General features: G+C 41.6%; 1 protein-coding gene across 1 annotated transcript in view; it reads right to left on the bottom strand.

Moving 5' to 3' along the window:
- Positions 1-15,283, bottom strand: part of VPS41 (VPS41 subunit of HOPS complex) — a 258,397-nt gene that overhangs the window by 177,706 nt on the left and 65,408 nt on the right. The gene's annotated exons all lie outside the window — the stretch shown is intronic.

Genomic DNA, 15,283 nt, shown 5'->3' with positions numbered 1-15,283 from the left:
TGCAGTGTCCTGGATACAAATCAGGCTATGAGGCTTCATAAAAATGGACAGATACTGTACTGTAGCAAACATATTCAACAGCCAACATGTTAATGTAGGGTCAACAGCCAACAGGTTAATGCAGGGGTAATCCGAGATACTAGCTTCAAGCTGAATTTCAGTGCACTGTAAAGCAAGCCGCAATATAATATGTAAATAATCAAATGCCTGCATTCACATAAGAAGGCAAATTGGATGATAAAGAAATGTTAGTCACAAATCTCACTAATGGAAGTAAAGCATATCTGACAGAAGTACAAAATAAAATATTGTCTAGATGGTGGGGAGGATAATGATATGTGATGGGAAACCAAACAGAATTACACACATGGTCTAAGAGCATTTAAAAAAACAACATACAACAACCTAGTTGATACATACCCAAAGTATAATGTTGATGTAAATGCAATAAACAAGGACACACAGTAGAGAAGTATATGCATAACATGCTGTAGACATGGGAAAGAGAAGAAAGAAGTGGACAAAAGTGCAATGGAACAGACAAGAACAAGGTAGCAGGGAGATAGTATGCTTAATGGGCCTTATTCGAGTTCACTCTTTCTGACAAAATCCTTCTTAGATGGACAAAACCATGTGCACTGCAGGGGGGCAGATGTAACATGTACAGATAGAAATAGATTTGGTGATTTTTTGGTGATTCTTTGCAGGGTAAATACTGGCTGCTTTATTTTAACACTGCAATATAGATCTCACTTTGAAGTAAAACCCCACCCAAATCTAATAGTGTGTACACACGGTTCGATATGGCTTCCGATGTTGACGATATCGTCAACATCGGAAGCCATATCGCATACATATCGCATACTGATTGTATGCATTGTAAGGGCTTCCTAGCCCGATGCGCGCTCCCGTTTAAGGAGAGATCGGAGGGGAGATAGAGTGGGCAGCACACTCTATCTAGCACAAATCGCAAGCATATCGCATGCATCGTATGTGCCTTGCGATATGCTTAAGATGCGATGTGCTATACGATTTCCAGGGCCCTGTCAGTTATCCTGTTGTTAAGTCAAAATCGCTAAGTCAAAATCTTAAGCAAATCTTAAGGCACATACCGTCTTTCCCCGATAATAAGACACTGTCTTATTTTTTTTTTCCTCCAAAAAAGACCATAGGTCTTATTTTCGGGGGAGGGCTTATTTTAATATGAAATGCCTTATGAAATGCCCCACAATTTAATGTGCCCCCCTGCGCCTTTAAGAAATTCCCCACTGCCTTTATGAAATGCCCCACAATTTGTATTTTACATGCCCCCACCTGTTTTTTTGAAGTTCATTGATGGCGTGTTGTGGTGAGCAGCAGCCATCCAGCCACTCAGTCAGTCAGCCGCGTGATGTGCGCGGCGCGATGTGCGCGGCGTGACGTCACGCCGCGCCTACCGCAATGCATCCCTGGGAACGGGAGCTGCGGTGCTGCTGGTGAGTGAGCGGAGGGCAGCGGGGGTCAGCGGGGGTCAGCGGATGCAGCAGGGGCCGAGCGGAGGCTACACATTAGGTGTACACACAATTACATGGGGAAAATGGTAGGTCTTATTTTCGGGGGAGGGCTTATTTTGGACCAGCGTCCAAAATCTGGGGTAGGTCTTATTATCGGGGTAGGTCTAATTATCGGGGAAAGACGGTAGGAAATCGCATAGTAAATCAAATAGGAAATCGCATAGCAAATTGTATGGTAAAAAGTCAAAATCTTAAGCATATCTTAAGGCATATCTTAAGGAGTAGAGAAAAAAAGGGAAAAGTAAAAATCGGACAAAACATCGAATCGTACATCGGATCGCACAGAACATTGAACCGTGTGTACACACTCTTATTAGATCTGCACAAGTTACATCTGCCCCCCTGCAGTGCACATGGTTTTGTCCATCTAAGAAGGATTTTGTCTGAAAGAGTGAACTCGAATAAGGCCCAATAAGACATTGAGAATGTGGGATGGACATAGGTACATGGTAATATTGTGCAGATCAAGGCTATCAAACCTTCAGCTGCACATCCCAATATGCCCTGCCACAGATTTCTATTAGGAAGTGCTAAAACTGTGGCAGAGCATACTGGGATGCGTAGTTCCACAACAGATGAAGAGCCACAAGTTTGACACTCCTGGTGTAGATGGAGGTGAGACAACATAGCATGCTGGAAGATACCATACAAAATAATACTACATTTCATATTCACGCAATCACAAAGTCAAGAAACTACTACTGTATCTTTCTGACACCCATGCTGTAAGATTGTGCAAATATGGATGCACAGATAGTGATAAGCGGATCTGGTTAGCTTACATCTCCAGCATACTGTACATGTCAATTCCTTATCAGTCTGCTGATCACTATCTGTGCAATCATATTGTACACTTACCAAAAGGGTTACAAATCTACTGCTTTATACTTGTTTGTATAACAATGTATCAGCATTGAAGATTCTGTTACACTGACGACAAAGCATTATAATCTTGAAAGAAGTCTATTCCATTGCAAACACTGCACATACATGTATGTGGACAAGACTTCATTTTGACATAGTTTATGACATCTTTAGTTTTATAGTCTGATACTGTATATGCTACTTAGTTACATACAATAACAAAAATACCAGAAAAGGGTACAGTATATGATGTATTTACTGTAAGTGCCCCGTACTGTTTAACTACAGTATTCAGTAGCCCTCATATCAGGGTTTCCTACCCTCCCGGAATGGCTGGGAGGCTCCTGAAAATCGGGTCAGTCTCCCGGCCCCACCCGGGAAGGTGGGCAGCCCCCCTTCCCCGCTGATGTAATTACAGCAAATTGCAGGTATGCAAAGAGGGGGCAGGGCTAAAATTATGCTGTAGCGACATTTTGCCTCATTTAAGCCCTGCCCCCTCTCCGCGGCCCCCGAATCATGGAGTTTTAAACCATAGGGCGGGGCAAAATGAAATCAGCCTTGTCCCCGCCCCTCCTGATGTGTTGCCTCTCTGGGCTTCTCTTGGAGGGATGAAAAAAAAAAAGTAGGCAAGTATGCCTCATAGACTTAAAGGGCCTAATTCAGACATGTTCGCAGGACACATTTGGTTAGCAACACCATGTGCACTGCAGGTGGGGCTGATATATAATATGCAGATTTAGATATGGATGGATGTTCAAACTGAAATCTATATTGCAGTGTAAAAATAAAGAAGCCAGTATTTACCCTGCACAGAAACAAAATAACTCTCACTAATCTAACTCTCTCTGCACTTGTTACATCTGCCCCACCTGCAGTGCAGCATGGTTTTGTCCATTCTCTAAAAAAAGCTAATTTCATATCTGAATAAGGCTCTAAGTGCAGGAGCAATACCATTCCCCAGCAAGTTCTAAGCACTACATTTCATCAGTACACATGGTGTCATGTCCCTTTGTCAAAGATATTGACCATTGTGGCTGCATAAAACCACAATACTCATGGGGAAGCTACATATTGCAGCCTGAGGCATTAACAGCAATCTGACTTTTCAGACATTTGGCAAATACTGTACCATATGTGTTCTACAGTAGATCATGCCAGAAAATGTTGATCAATAAGTATGATAGCAAAGAGAAATACACTTTTAAAGTACCATTTATATCAAACTACTACCTGAGATCACCATTCATTCCATCTTATTACTTATATGAAAAACTATTATGCATCTATTCAATAATAAATGCACACAGCACACCAACACTTGCTCAGGGTGTGCATTGATAGGTCTACAGCGTCAAGGTCGACAGTCAATAGGTTGACACCAAAAGGATAGCATGGATAACCCTTGACACTCCAGCTGTTGTTGAACTACACATCCCAGCATGCTACAGTTTTACTATTTGGCCATGCTGAAACTGATGCAGGGCATGCTGGGATGTGTAGTTCAACAACAGCTGGAGTGTCAAGGATAGCCATCACTGGACTAGGTTGACATGAAGTAGGTTGACATGGAAAATGTCAATACATGAAAAGAAAGTCGACATAAGTTTTCATGGGCTTTTTGTCAATATAGACACCTGTCAACATGGACCCTCAATTACTGTGGCAGTCGGAATACTTATTACTAATCGGAGTACACATGAATGTTAAAGTATTCTGTCAAAGAAATTTTACAAGTAACTGGTGTTTACTTGTTGGATGCAAATCGCTCACAGCACATTTCTGTTTACTGTGCAATTATGTATTCCAATTAGGGATGACAATCCCGGGGCATTTTTTCAATCCCAGGATTCCAGGGATTGGCATTGGTCCGGTGCCTTTGGGTGGGTGGCGTATCAGCAGGGCAGGAGGTGCGGTCAGAAGTAGAGAACCGACAGTGCTACCGAAGCAGGGATGCAATGCTGCAGTCTGCGCAGCGTGACAGTTAGAGGCCACGCTGAGCTGGCCACGCGCCGGGGTTGGGAACAGCCAGGCATGTGTATCTAATGCCAAAATATGAATTGAAATCCTGGACATTTTGGGGCCAAATCCTGGGATCCCGCCGATGCCGATCCTGGGATTGGCCACTCTAATGTCAATCTTCTAATATTATATAGGATGCAAAGCATGAAAAAATCCAAAAAATTGAATAAGAAAATATTGCTGACCTTTTCCTGTGTTGACAAATGTAATTGCAACTTTTTGCCTGTGTCGACATGATGTTACTGTTGAACTTGAGCACATTAACACCAAAAGGTCGACATGCACCATGTTGTCAATGACAAAAATGTCGACCTGCACTCAGTCTAATTTAAGAAAAGGTTGACACAAGGGAAAGGTACAGTAGCTATTGCCAGTCAACCTAAACCTATAATCACTTTCCCAATATGTACTTTTCAACAACCCATCTTTATATGGGTCATTCAAGGGTGTGGTTAAAAATAAAGTAAAACACTTTTTGGGGGGGGGGGGGGGGGGGGAACTCTCTCAACATTGGGGGTATTAAATGTGTCGGAAATATCGGCACACACCCAAAAATGGCCGCATTGCTGTTCATTCAGATTCAACTTTTTCAAAAGGCAATTCTGTTTTGTTGAAAACAGATGCTGAATTGTCCATTCTGTGGCCATTTCAGAAAGTCTAAAAATTTTCGACAGTCGCAAACATTGAATAGGTGGAATGTAAATTCGCCCTCTTCTTGGTGAAAACTGCAGATATTTCTGACTGTTTTTGTCGTTCATGATCTCGGCGGGTCGATGATATATTGACTATAAAAGTTTTGTTGCCCAAAATTGATCTGCATGTTCAGACAAGGGGGGCGTTAACGATATTGAGCGTACACACTACCCATTTTTTGCAAACATATCGCTCAGAAAGGCCCTTCTGAGTAAGTTTTTTTCTCAAAAAATTCTGTTTGGTCGAATTCATTTTATAAAATTCACGATAATAAGGGGACATGGGAACTGTCTTTACTGCTTGATATTATTGTACATTTATGATATTTTTAAGTGGATGCATAAGAAAGCGCATTCATGAACATAGCTCACTCTCAGCATAGAACTGAAACCCAACCAAACCTATTGCTACCTGGTAAATGCCACCATCTTGGCTTGCAAATAAGTGTATTTTTATGTAAATATGTGTGTATGTGAACAATGCAAAACAGTCCCATCATTTTTGATCCGTGTTATAAACTGTATCAATCAAATTGCAAATCATTAACAAGTATGCCAACCTAATTAATTTGAAGAGAACAAGAATAAGGGGGGTATTCAATCTAGGATCAAGGTTGTCGATCCCTGCCGACAGCCGTGATCCTGCCCCATTTGCGGTCAGCCCGACAGCTGAACGACAGGCGGGATTCAATGTCCCGCTTGCCGATCGGCGTAAAGGGGGCGTGGCCGCAAAAACGGCCGTGGATTGTCGATCTGCGCCCGTGATCGTGACAATCCATGGCCGTTATCGGCAGAACGGGCCCAACAGCTTCTAAAGTTGGGCCTGTTCTGCCGTGATCCCGCTTCAATGCTGTCGCTAAAGACAGCATTGAATAGGGAGCCACCGCTATTTCCCCCTTCGGAAATAGCGGCGGCACATCGAATACCACCCTAAATAAGAAAAAACAACAAATATGCAGTCCAAAAAAAATAGTTGAAAATAGTCAAAATCAGCAGCTGAAACATTCCAAAGTTTAAAAGGTAATGCTGCCACCATGCTGAAAATATTTGGGATCAATACTTGATTATCTGGGACCAGGGAATACAAAAGTACTCCTTTCTCTTGATTCACCTGATTGGACAAGTGTCCGATTTAATAAAAACAAATATTGAGATTTATTTATTTCACAAACAGTATGCACACATTTAAACTCCAGATCACTTGATGTTACAGCTTAAAAAAGAAAAGCTAAAAAATATAACAACTAAATAAACTCTTCAGAGAATTAAATGTCAAGTCTATTTCAGTAAAAAAAAAAATAGCCAAAAATGTGCTGTTTATATACATCAATCTGCTGTTAATAATGTATATACTGTTAATCCCACTATTGTCAATCGTAACACATTACATTTAATTAATTTGTTTCAATAACGGTTCATTGCCATCTATAATGAAAAGCTTAATTCTGCAATTGCCAACAGTGGCAGTTTCATTTTAACATATATAAATAAATGACCTTCCAGAAACTTCTATGAAAAGAGTGCAATTAGAATTACTTTGTAATGCAAATACTGGCTCATATATATGTTAATTCTAAATAGAGAATTCCCCCATATAAAAGAAAATAATAATTATCATCATCATCATAATAAAATAAAATAAGAGCAAGCAGTTTATTATCAATTCATCCCTTGCATTGCTTTTCTCCCGCAAGGTTGCCCTTTTTTTTTCAGGAAGAAAAAAAGGAAAGTCCCCCGGGTAAAAAAATCAATAGTTGTTAATAAAACATCAGGTGTGCTGACATAACTAGGTATGACTATTCCAGTGCACAGGCCTGCTTGAATGCACCGGGTGCCATGACGATTATTCATCCAGAGCAGACAGCCAGCCTGGTGAAAATATGATGCTTTAGAGCTCAAGGGAGGCGGATAAGTGGGTAAAAACGAAAATAAGGATAATGATAATTTGCACACAACAATAACAGTATGCAGAACTACAGAAATAAATGAATTGCGGAATCCACTAACGGGAAGTATTTAAAGAAAACATACACATTTTATTTATTAATAACGTAAAATGTGCATATGATTATTGATTAAACTTTCACAGTCCTATATGGAGTATCCAAATAAATTAAAGACTTTTTCTATTGTAAAAACTGTCTAAAGAAAAAAAAAATTAGCAAACTGCGGCAATTATATTTAACAAGCATTTAGGGCATGATTCACTATCATTCGCTAAGCTGTGGTCATTTGCTGCTTAACGGCACCCTGCCAAATGCCCCCTCTCTTCTCCCCGCCAGGGAAAATACAGTATCCGAGACAATGGCCCTTATTCAGATCTGATCGCAGTACAAATTTGTTCTCAAAATGGACAAAACCATGTGCACTGCAGGTGGGGCAGATGTAACATGTGCAGAGCGAGTTAGATTTGTGTGAGTTATTTTGTTTCTGTGCAGGGTAAATACTGGCTGCGTTATTTTTACACTGCAATTTAAATTTCAGTTTCAACACACCCCACCCAAATCTAACTCTCTCTGCACATGTTACATCTGCCTCACCTGCAGTGCACATGGTTTTGCCCATTTTGAGAACAAATTTGTACTGCGATCAGATCTGAATAAGGGCCAATATCCACTTACATACGGCCAAAGGGGAGAGAAAATATTTGATGATCTCTGACTAAACTGACTTTTATTTCTGTCGGAGTACGCCAAAGAGGGGGTGGGTTCTGACGTCATGTGACATCACCTGCCCGCCCCCGCAAGCATTGGCGCACCTGCATTCCCTGGGGAACGCCCAGCATTTTCATGGGGACGCCCATAAAACGCTGAGCGTTCCGTGCTCCAGTCCCTGCCTGCCGTCCTCCCTTCCCTACCCATGCAAATGCCTTAGCGACTGTCATAGATGCCGAAGGGGTTCACATAGCGGCCCTGCACATGAGCAGAGCCGCACCATCGGTCCACGGCGTGAATACGTTGGGAACTGAATTGTATTGAATCACTCCCTTATCGCTATCTGATTGCTTCTTGTTTGCTGTCCAGTAATCAGTGGCATGGAGGCTCAATGGTGCAGACATCCCAAAGTAGGTCGATACTGACTTTTAAGGTGGGAACACATTAGATGAGGTGTACCAAGCAAGATGTGACATGTGACAGGACACTGCGGGGAGCCAGAAATGATAGGCAACCTGCAGCATGGCCCTAGTCCGCAATGTCTCCAGTCAGTCAACCATGCATGCAGGACCAAAGGAGGATTTGCTGAGCACATGCGGGAGTGCACATAGTCAGTGGCTTATTGCATACACACTGGATATTTGGAACAATTTGTCATATCCATCTTTTGGAATTGGCCAAATAGTGCCACAAGTCATCTAGGTTTTACCCAGTGTCTAAGGGGGAATTCAATTAACTTCAATAATTTACTGGTTGTGAAAAATTGTGGTAACTATGGGATTCAATACTTGAGGCTAATCAATTAAAACACTATAATTCCTCCCTGGTACATTAAGGGACAGCCATATAGAATCCAGGATAAGTTCCTGGGCCTATGTGATAACATGTAGCACACCCGAAAACAGGTTATTTGTCAGGGATTTCTTCAGGGTATTCTACTTAAACCAGGATACTCCTGGACTGTTGAAACTTCAAACAAGTATCTAGGGTGACATTTAATTGGATGAGATATTTCGACTTTTGTGATTTTTTTGTAAACAATCGCCAATTTAATAGGATGCTAAATCGGAATTCGCCTCTGAAATTTTGCTAAAAATCACCACCTAAACAGACCAAGGTTGTGATGGGTGGTTTTGAAACAGACCACCATGGAAAAAAATGGAAATGGTTAATTTTCACACAGGTGTCCCCTTTCAGAAGGAAGCTCTGGGGCAAATTCATTGGCCATAATGGCTCTGAATAGATTGTGGTTTACCTAAATCCACCACTGATTTTTGCCAGAGGTGTATATACATTAATGCTTGGTGAGGGATAAAGTACCATTTAATCAGCTCCTAACAGCCATGTTACAGGCTGTGTTTAAAAAAGGACAGCTAGGAGCCCATTGGTTGGTACTTTATATCTCTCCATGTATTAATGCATATGTCCCAAAATTTAAAACAATGTAGCCAAACTTTAGTTGCAATACAATAAATGTCGGGTCTTCAGTGGAGAGACAAACGATCTAATATGAAACTTGTCTGCTGCCCTATTAAAATATTCTTTGACTATCTGTAAATTACCTTTTGCTCTAATTTGTATTGTAATGAGACACTTTTTTCGGTGACAACCGGCATGCAGGACTCCTTAGTGACATTAGAAAGAATATTTGGATGGTATCCTAGTTTTGCAAATAATGTAACGTGCTTGGGAGAAAGATGCCGGTAACACAGTAGTTCTCAACTCTAACCCTCAAGTACTCCCAACAGGTCACTCTCTGAGGATCATGGTCTGTGGAAGTACGTGGTATAATTAATGATCCAGTAAATTAACCTAACTCACGTGTGGATTATTACATTATTAATTGGAGATACATTGCAAATATGAAGTTACTGTAAAGGTGGGTACACATATACAGATTTTTCTGTCCAATCTACCTGGTGGTAACAAAAACCTGGAAATGTATGGGAGCAAATGACAATCAAAAAATTGTTCCCAAACGCTTGAAAACAGACAGTGATCAGTCAAATTGTTTAAATCATTCTGATATATCAAATTTATCAAAGCATTTTAGATTATCATATGCTCCCATACATTTCCAGGTTTTTGTTCCCACCAGATAGATTGGACAGATAAATCTGCACGTGTGTACGCACCTTAACAGTGATACTGAATGCCACACAAAATCTGAGACCATATCATCTGATAAGGATATTCTGTGAATTTCTAGAGCAGTGTTTACATTAGTAGTAGGCAGTTCTTACAGGATATAAACTGAGAATCTTTAATATGTTGGTTGACTATTCCCAGGATGGCAGTCAAGCCTTTGCAGGCAGGTAAATCAATAATAAAACCCATGGAAATTGAGCCAACTGGAAAAGTGGAGATTTTGCCTACCAAAAGGAAGAAGAAACTTGTGTATGTAACTTATGAGTCTATCATTGTGCATTATTTCTTAACCTCACTGCCTCTGGGACATGAAGAGAATGATTTGCCATGAGAATGATTTGCCATGATTTTATTTAAATTCAAGGGAAAAAAAGACCTTATTGGGGGTTACTTCCAGAGTATTTAATTCTTAGAGAATGTCTATCTGTGGTTCAATTTGTATGAATTACCTCATGGTAAACAATCTAGCTAAGCCATCAGCTTTATTATTTTGAGATTCAGTTCAATAATAAATCATAAAATTAACGGATTAAAGTATAAGTTGACCAATGCATGTCAGGGTGGCAGGCATTTAGAAGACTTGGAAATTCTAGGGATTTGATGATATGAGCGGATTCCATTTATAAGAGATGTTTCCTTTCTATGAGGTGTATATGATTAATGATTAGAAACTCCTTGCTTCTCCTGTCATTATTTGTCAGGAGAGAATCATACTCCAGGAAAATAAGCACATTGAGAGTAATTTTTCATATCTCAGTGAAACTACAATTAGGTAAGCAAGCTTTAGGTAGGAAGAATAAAATTATTAAAAAATAATCTCTTTTATTTTTTTTTCTAAAAAGGTCATATGTTGCCAATAACAACCGAAGGTCTAAAGTAGAAATATAATCTAAAGCTGGTACTGTATAATGAATATGAATCTGACCTATAACTACTGTCTTCTTTCACCAATCCATTTTGGTTACATTATGAAAACTGCCATTCAACAAACTTGCTTCATTCATCCTAGCCCTTGCCAGGCCTACACTGCGGTCCCTGCACCAGGTGTGTTACAAATGCAGAACCTGACAAGTTGTTGCACCGTAGCACTTCCTATGCATATTAAGATTCAGTGGCACACAGATATATAAGCGATGTATAGCTGATTTTAAAAATGGACTTGATGCAATAGTGTATAGGTGTGGATACCCGGGGCGATTCAGGTTCGATACGATTTTAACTATCCAATTTTGGCTAACTGCACTTTAGATTTAGACTATTTTGCAATTTGTCACTAGGCCAAATACATTCTACAGATGAGATAGTCAAGATAGACTTGCCTGCACAGTCTATTTTTCTATTCGACACATGGGCTCGCATCGGCATCAAAACGCTATCGCATGTGGCTGAACACCGTGCGATTCAGACTAACTTTCTATTCGAACGTATATAGTCAAAATCTATAGCCAGAATCGCACCTTAGAAAGGAGAATCTCTAGATTCTAATATCATTAAGCAAGGGGCTGTACAGTTAAATTAAGTTATATTAGAATATAAGAAATTTTAAAGATAATTGCATGTATGTTTCTATCATTACTAAGGATCTCTTGATGGGGTCCACTCTTCGATAAAAGATTATCACCATCTCAGTTATATAATATTTAGATGACATTAATGAAAGGTGATGTAATATTATATATTACATCACCTCCCAAAGCTGGTGACCAAAATGGGGTCACTTGTGGGGGGGTTCCACTGTATTGGTGCTTCGGGGGTCTTGCTAATGCGACATAGCACCCGCCATTCATTCCACCACCAAAAATCACTCCTTCCCTTCTGACTCCTGCCATGCACCCAACTGGTATTTTTTGGTCACATGTGAGGCATTGCCGTACCCGGGAGAAATTGGGGCACAGATTTTGGGGTGCTTTGTCTCCTTCATTCCTTGTGAAAATTAAAAATTTTGAGCCAGAACTGCATTTTTGTGTAAAAACTTAAATTTTTTTACACAAAAATGCAGATCTGGCTCAAAATTTTTCATTTTCACAAGGAATGAAGGAGACAAAGCACCCCAAAATCTGTGCCCCAATTTCTCCCGGGTACGGCAATGCCTCACATGTGACCAAAAAATACCAGTTGGGTGCATGGCAGGACTCAGAAGGGAAGGAGTGATTTTTGGATTTTGCAGCACAGATTCTGGTTGAATGACCCCCGAAACACCCATACAGTGGAACCCCCCCACAAGTGACCCCATTTTGCAAACTACACCCCTCAGGGAATTCATCTAGGGGTATAGAGTACATTTCAAACCCCCCGGGGTTTCACCAATTTTGATACAACTGAGCTGTGAAAATGAAAAATTATTTTTTTTCATTTTCACTGCCCAGTTGTACCACAATTGGTGAAACCCCTGGGGGTTTGAAATGTACACTATACCCCTAGATGAATTCCCTGAGGGGTGTAGTTTGCAAAATGGGGTCACTTGTGGGGGGGTACCTAACTTTTAGCATCTTATGGTGCCTAGAAACCTACATGGTGCCTAAAAAATAATCTCATAAAAAGGAGCCAAAATCAAGTAGGTGCTCCTTCTATTATGAAGCCTGTGGTTTGGTCACCGTGCACACTAGGGCCACATATAGGATATTTATGAAAACCAAAGAATTGGGGGAATCAATTTTTAGTCACATTTCTCTAGTAAAATGTACTGTGTTCCTTAGAAAAATGTATTAAAATTGAAAATCCGGAAAAAAAAAATGAAATTTTGAAATTTCACCTACACTTTGTTTTAATTCCTGTGAAACACCTAAAGGGTTAACAAACTTCCAAAATGCTGTTTTGAATACTGTGAGGGGTGCAGTTTTTGAAATGGCATCATTTATGGGGGTGTCTCACATACAAGTCCCTCAAAGTCACATCAGAACTGAACTGGTCCCTAAAAAAATCAGTGTTTGAAATTTTCTTGAAAATTTGAGAATTTGCTAGTCATATTTGAAGCCTCCTAGTGTCCAAAAAAATTAAAAGGAAGTTGAAATAATGATTGCAACATAAAGTAGACATATGGTCTTTGTTAGTTATTAACTATTTTGAGTGGTATGATTATTTGTCTCACAAGCAGAAAATGTGACATTTTGCATATTGCTAAATTTTCCATTTTTTCACGATATTTTGGTATTTTTCACAAAAAAACACAGACTGTATCGACCCAAATTTACCACTAACTTGAAGTACAATGTGTCACGAGAAAACAATCTCAAAATCACTGGGATAAGTAAAAGCAAAAAAAAGTTATCCCCACTTAAGTGAGACATGTCAGATTTGAAAAAAAGGGCTCTGTCATGAAGGCACAAACTGGCTCTGTCATGAAGGGGTTAAATAAATCGACATTGGACTTCTACAAGTGTGTGCCGGTTCTTCCCAAAACCTTCTGCAAGGAGGGTGAGTGCTTTTATATATATATATATATATATATATATATATATATATATATATATATATATATAGCTAGCACGGTGGTGCGGCACTCTCAGCATATAAATCATACCGTACACAGGTTATGTGGGCAATATTTTAACGTCCTTTATTTGGACATTATCATCAGGCTAACAAACAGTACAATGAAACATACCTTTATACACCACTGTGCTGGTTCTGACATGCAGTCCCGCCGACCGGCTTCCGGGCATCTACGGACTGATGTCATCGCGCCGGCGCTGAATGCTACCATAGTAATAATAATAATAATAATATGTCACACGTAGCCGCGACGGAGCGCGGCGGGTACAGTACTCACCCGTCCGCGCCCGCCGCCGGCTAGCGTGTGCAGGCTCCGGTCTGCGGTGTGCGGATAGCGGCAGCTCTGGGTAGGGATGGCAGCAGGGGAGCATCGGGTAGCGGTGTCTTTGCAGATAGTGGTGCTGGGAGGCCGGCGTCGCCATCTTGGTTGAGGGCAGGAGACAGATTGGCCCAGAGTGGAGGTTCCCTCCTCATCCTGCGCTGACAGCCAATGGCAGCCGTCCGCTGGGGATATAAGGGATCTGCCTAGGCTGTTCAGTGTCAGTGCAATGAGTCTTTGGAGTCATTCACAACTCCTAGCTGATTCCCGGATCCTGGCTCTTTCTCTCCTGACTCTGGTGCCTTGCTCCCTGCATCTTGCTACAAGGAAGTTTTCTCCTGACACCAATGCTGCAAGTCCTACCTAGTGCTTGTTCCTGCTTGTGTCCCAGAATTACCCTGCACAGCATTCCGCTGCCCTCCTTCATACAACTCATTCATCCCATCATCTTTCAGTCATCCGGATCCATTTCTTCTGTCATCAAATCAACCTCCTTCCGGATCTTCCTCTATGTACTCTGGCTCATCAAGTACACGTTTCCAGATTTACCTGCTCGTTATTAATATTGTGCTGGACTCTATTTAATTTATCCCAACTGTCACTTAAAGAAGTATTTGAGTGAAGTTTATCATTTATGAAATCTGTTATTAAACCTGCACGTTTCAATCCTACTCCTCCTGGTCCGTCTCCGGCTTCTGTGCACCACACGACTCCATCCAGCCCTTTAGCCGTGACAGTTTGCACTGACCCGATGGAATCGGGTGAAGCACAGGCCTCCATGACGGATGTTCTTCAAGGCATCATGGCTCGCTTGGAACAGGTAGAGGCTACCCAGCGTCAAGTGGCTCAATTTCTCCAGACCTTGTCACCACCTCAGGCGGCTCCCCCAGTTTCGGCAGCACCAACCTCCGGAGCTTCGACCTCTGCTGCTCCTCCTGCGCCAGCTGCTCCTCACCATCTACAGCTATCAACCCCCAGTAAATATGACGGGTCCCCGAGGGGGTGTCGAGGATTCCTGAATCAATGTGACGTCCATTTTACCCTCTAGCCTTCCAATTTCCCCTCTCCCAAGACTCAGGTGGCTATCATCGTGTCCCTACTGGCGGGTCCAGCCCTGGAGTGGGTGTCCCCCCTTTGGGAGCGTGCGGATCCCATCCTCAACAATTATGAAGAATTTGTGGCCTCCTTCCGTCGCATCTTCGACGAGCCTGGCAGAGTGTCCTCCGCAGCCACGGAGATCCTAAGGATTCGTCAGGGCAGTCGCCCAGTGGGACAATATGTCGTACAATTTCAAACCCTGGCTTCCGAACTCAGATGGAACGAAGAGGCTCTCGTTTCTGCCTTCTGGGACGGCCTAGCCGGGCGCATCAAGGACGAGTTAGCAACTCGCGATTCTCCTTCCACCCTGGCTGAACTCATTTCATTATGTAACAAGGTCGATCTGCGACTCCAAGAACGCCAACTTGAGAGGAATCGCTCTGATCGCCTTCGCCCTCGATTCCCTTCCAATGTCGCACCAGCTTCCAAACCAACCCCACCTCC

The sequence above is a fragment of the Crinia signifera genome, chromosome 5 (assembly GCF_055691185.1).
Source record: "Crinia signifera chromosome 5, ASM5569118v1, whole genome shotgun sequence".
Classification (NCBI taxonomy): Eukaryota; Metazoa; Chordata; class Amphibia; order Anura; family Myobatrachidae; genus Crinia; species Crinia signifera.
Note: the sequence above shows the minus strand (reverse complement) of the source record. Positions and strands in the feature narration are given on the sequence as shown.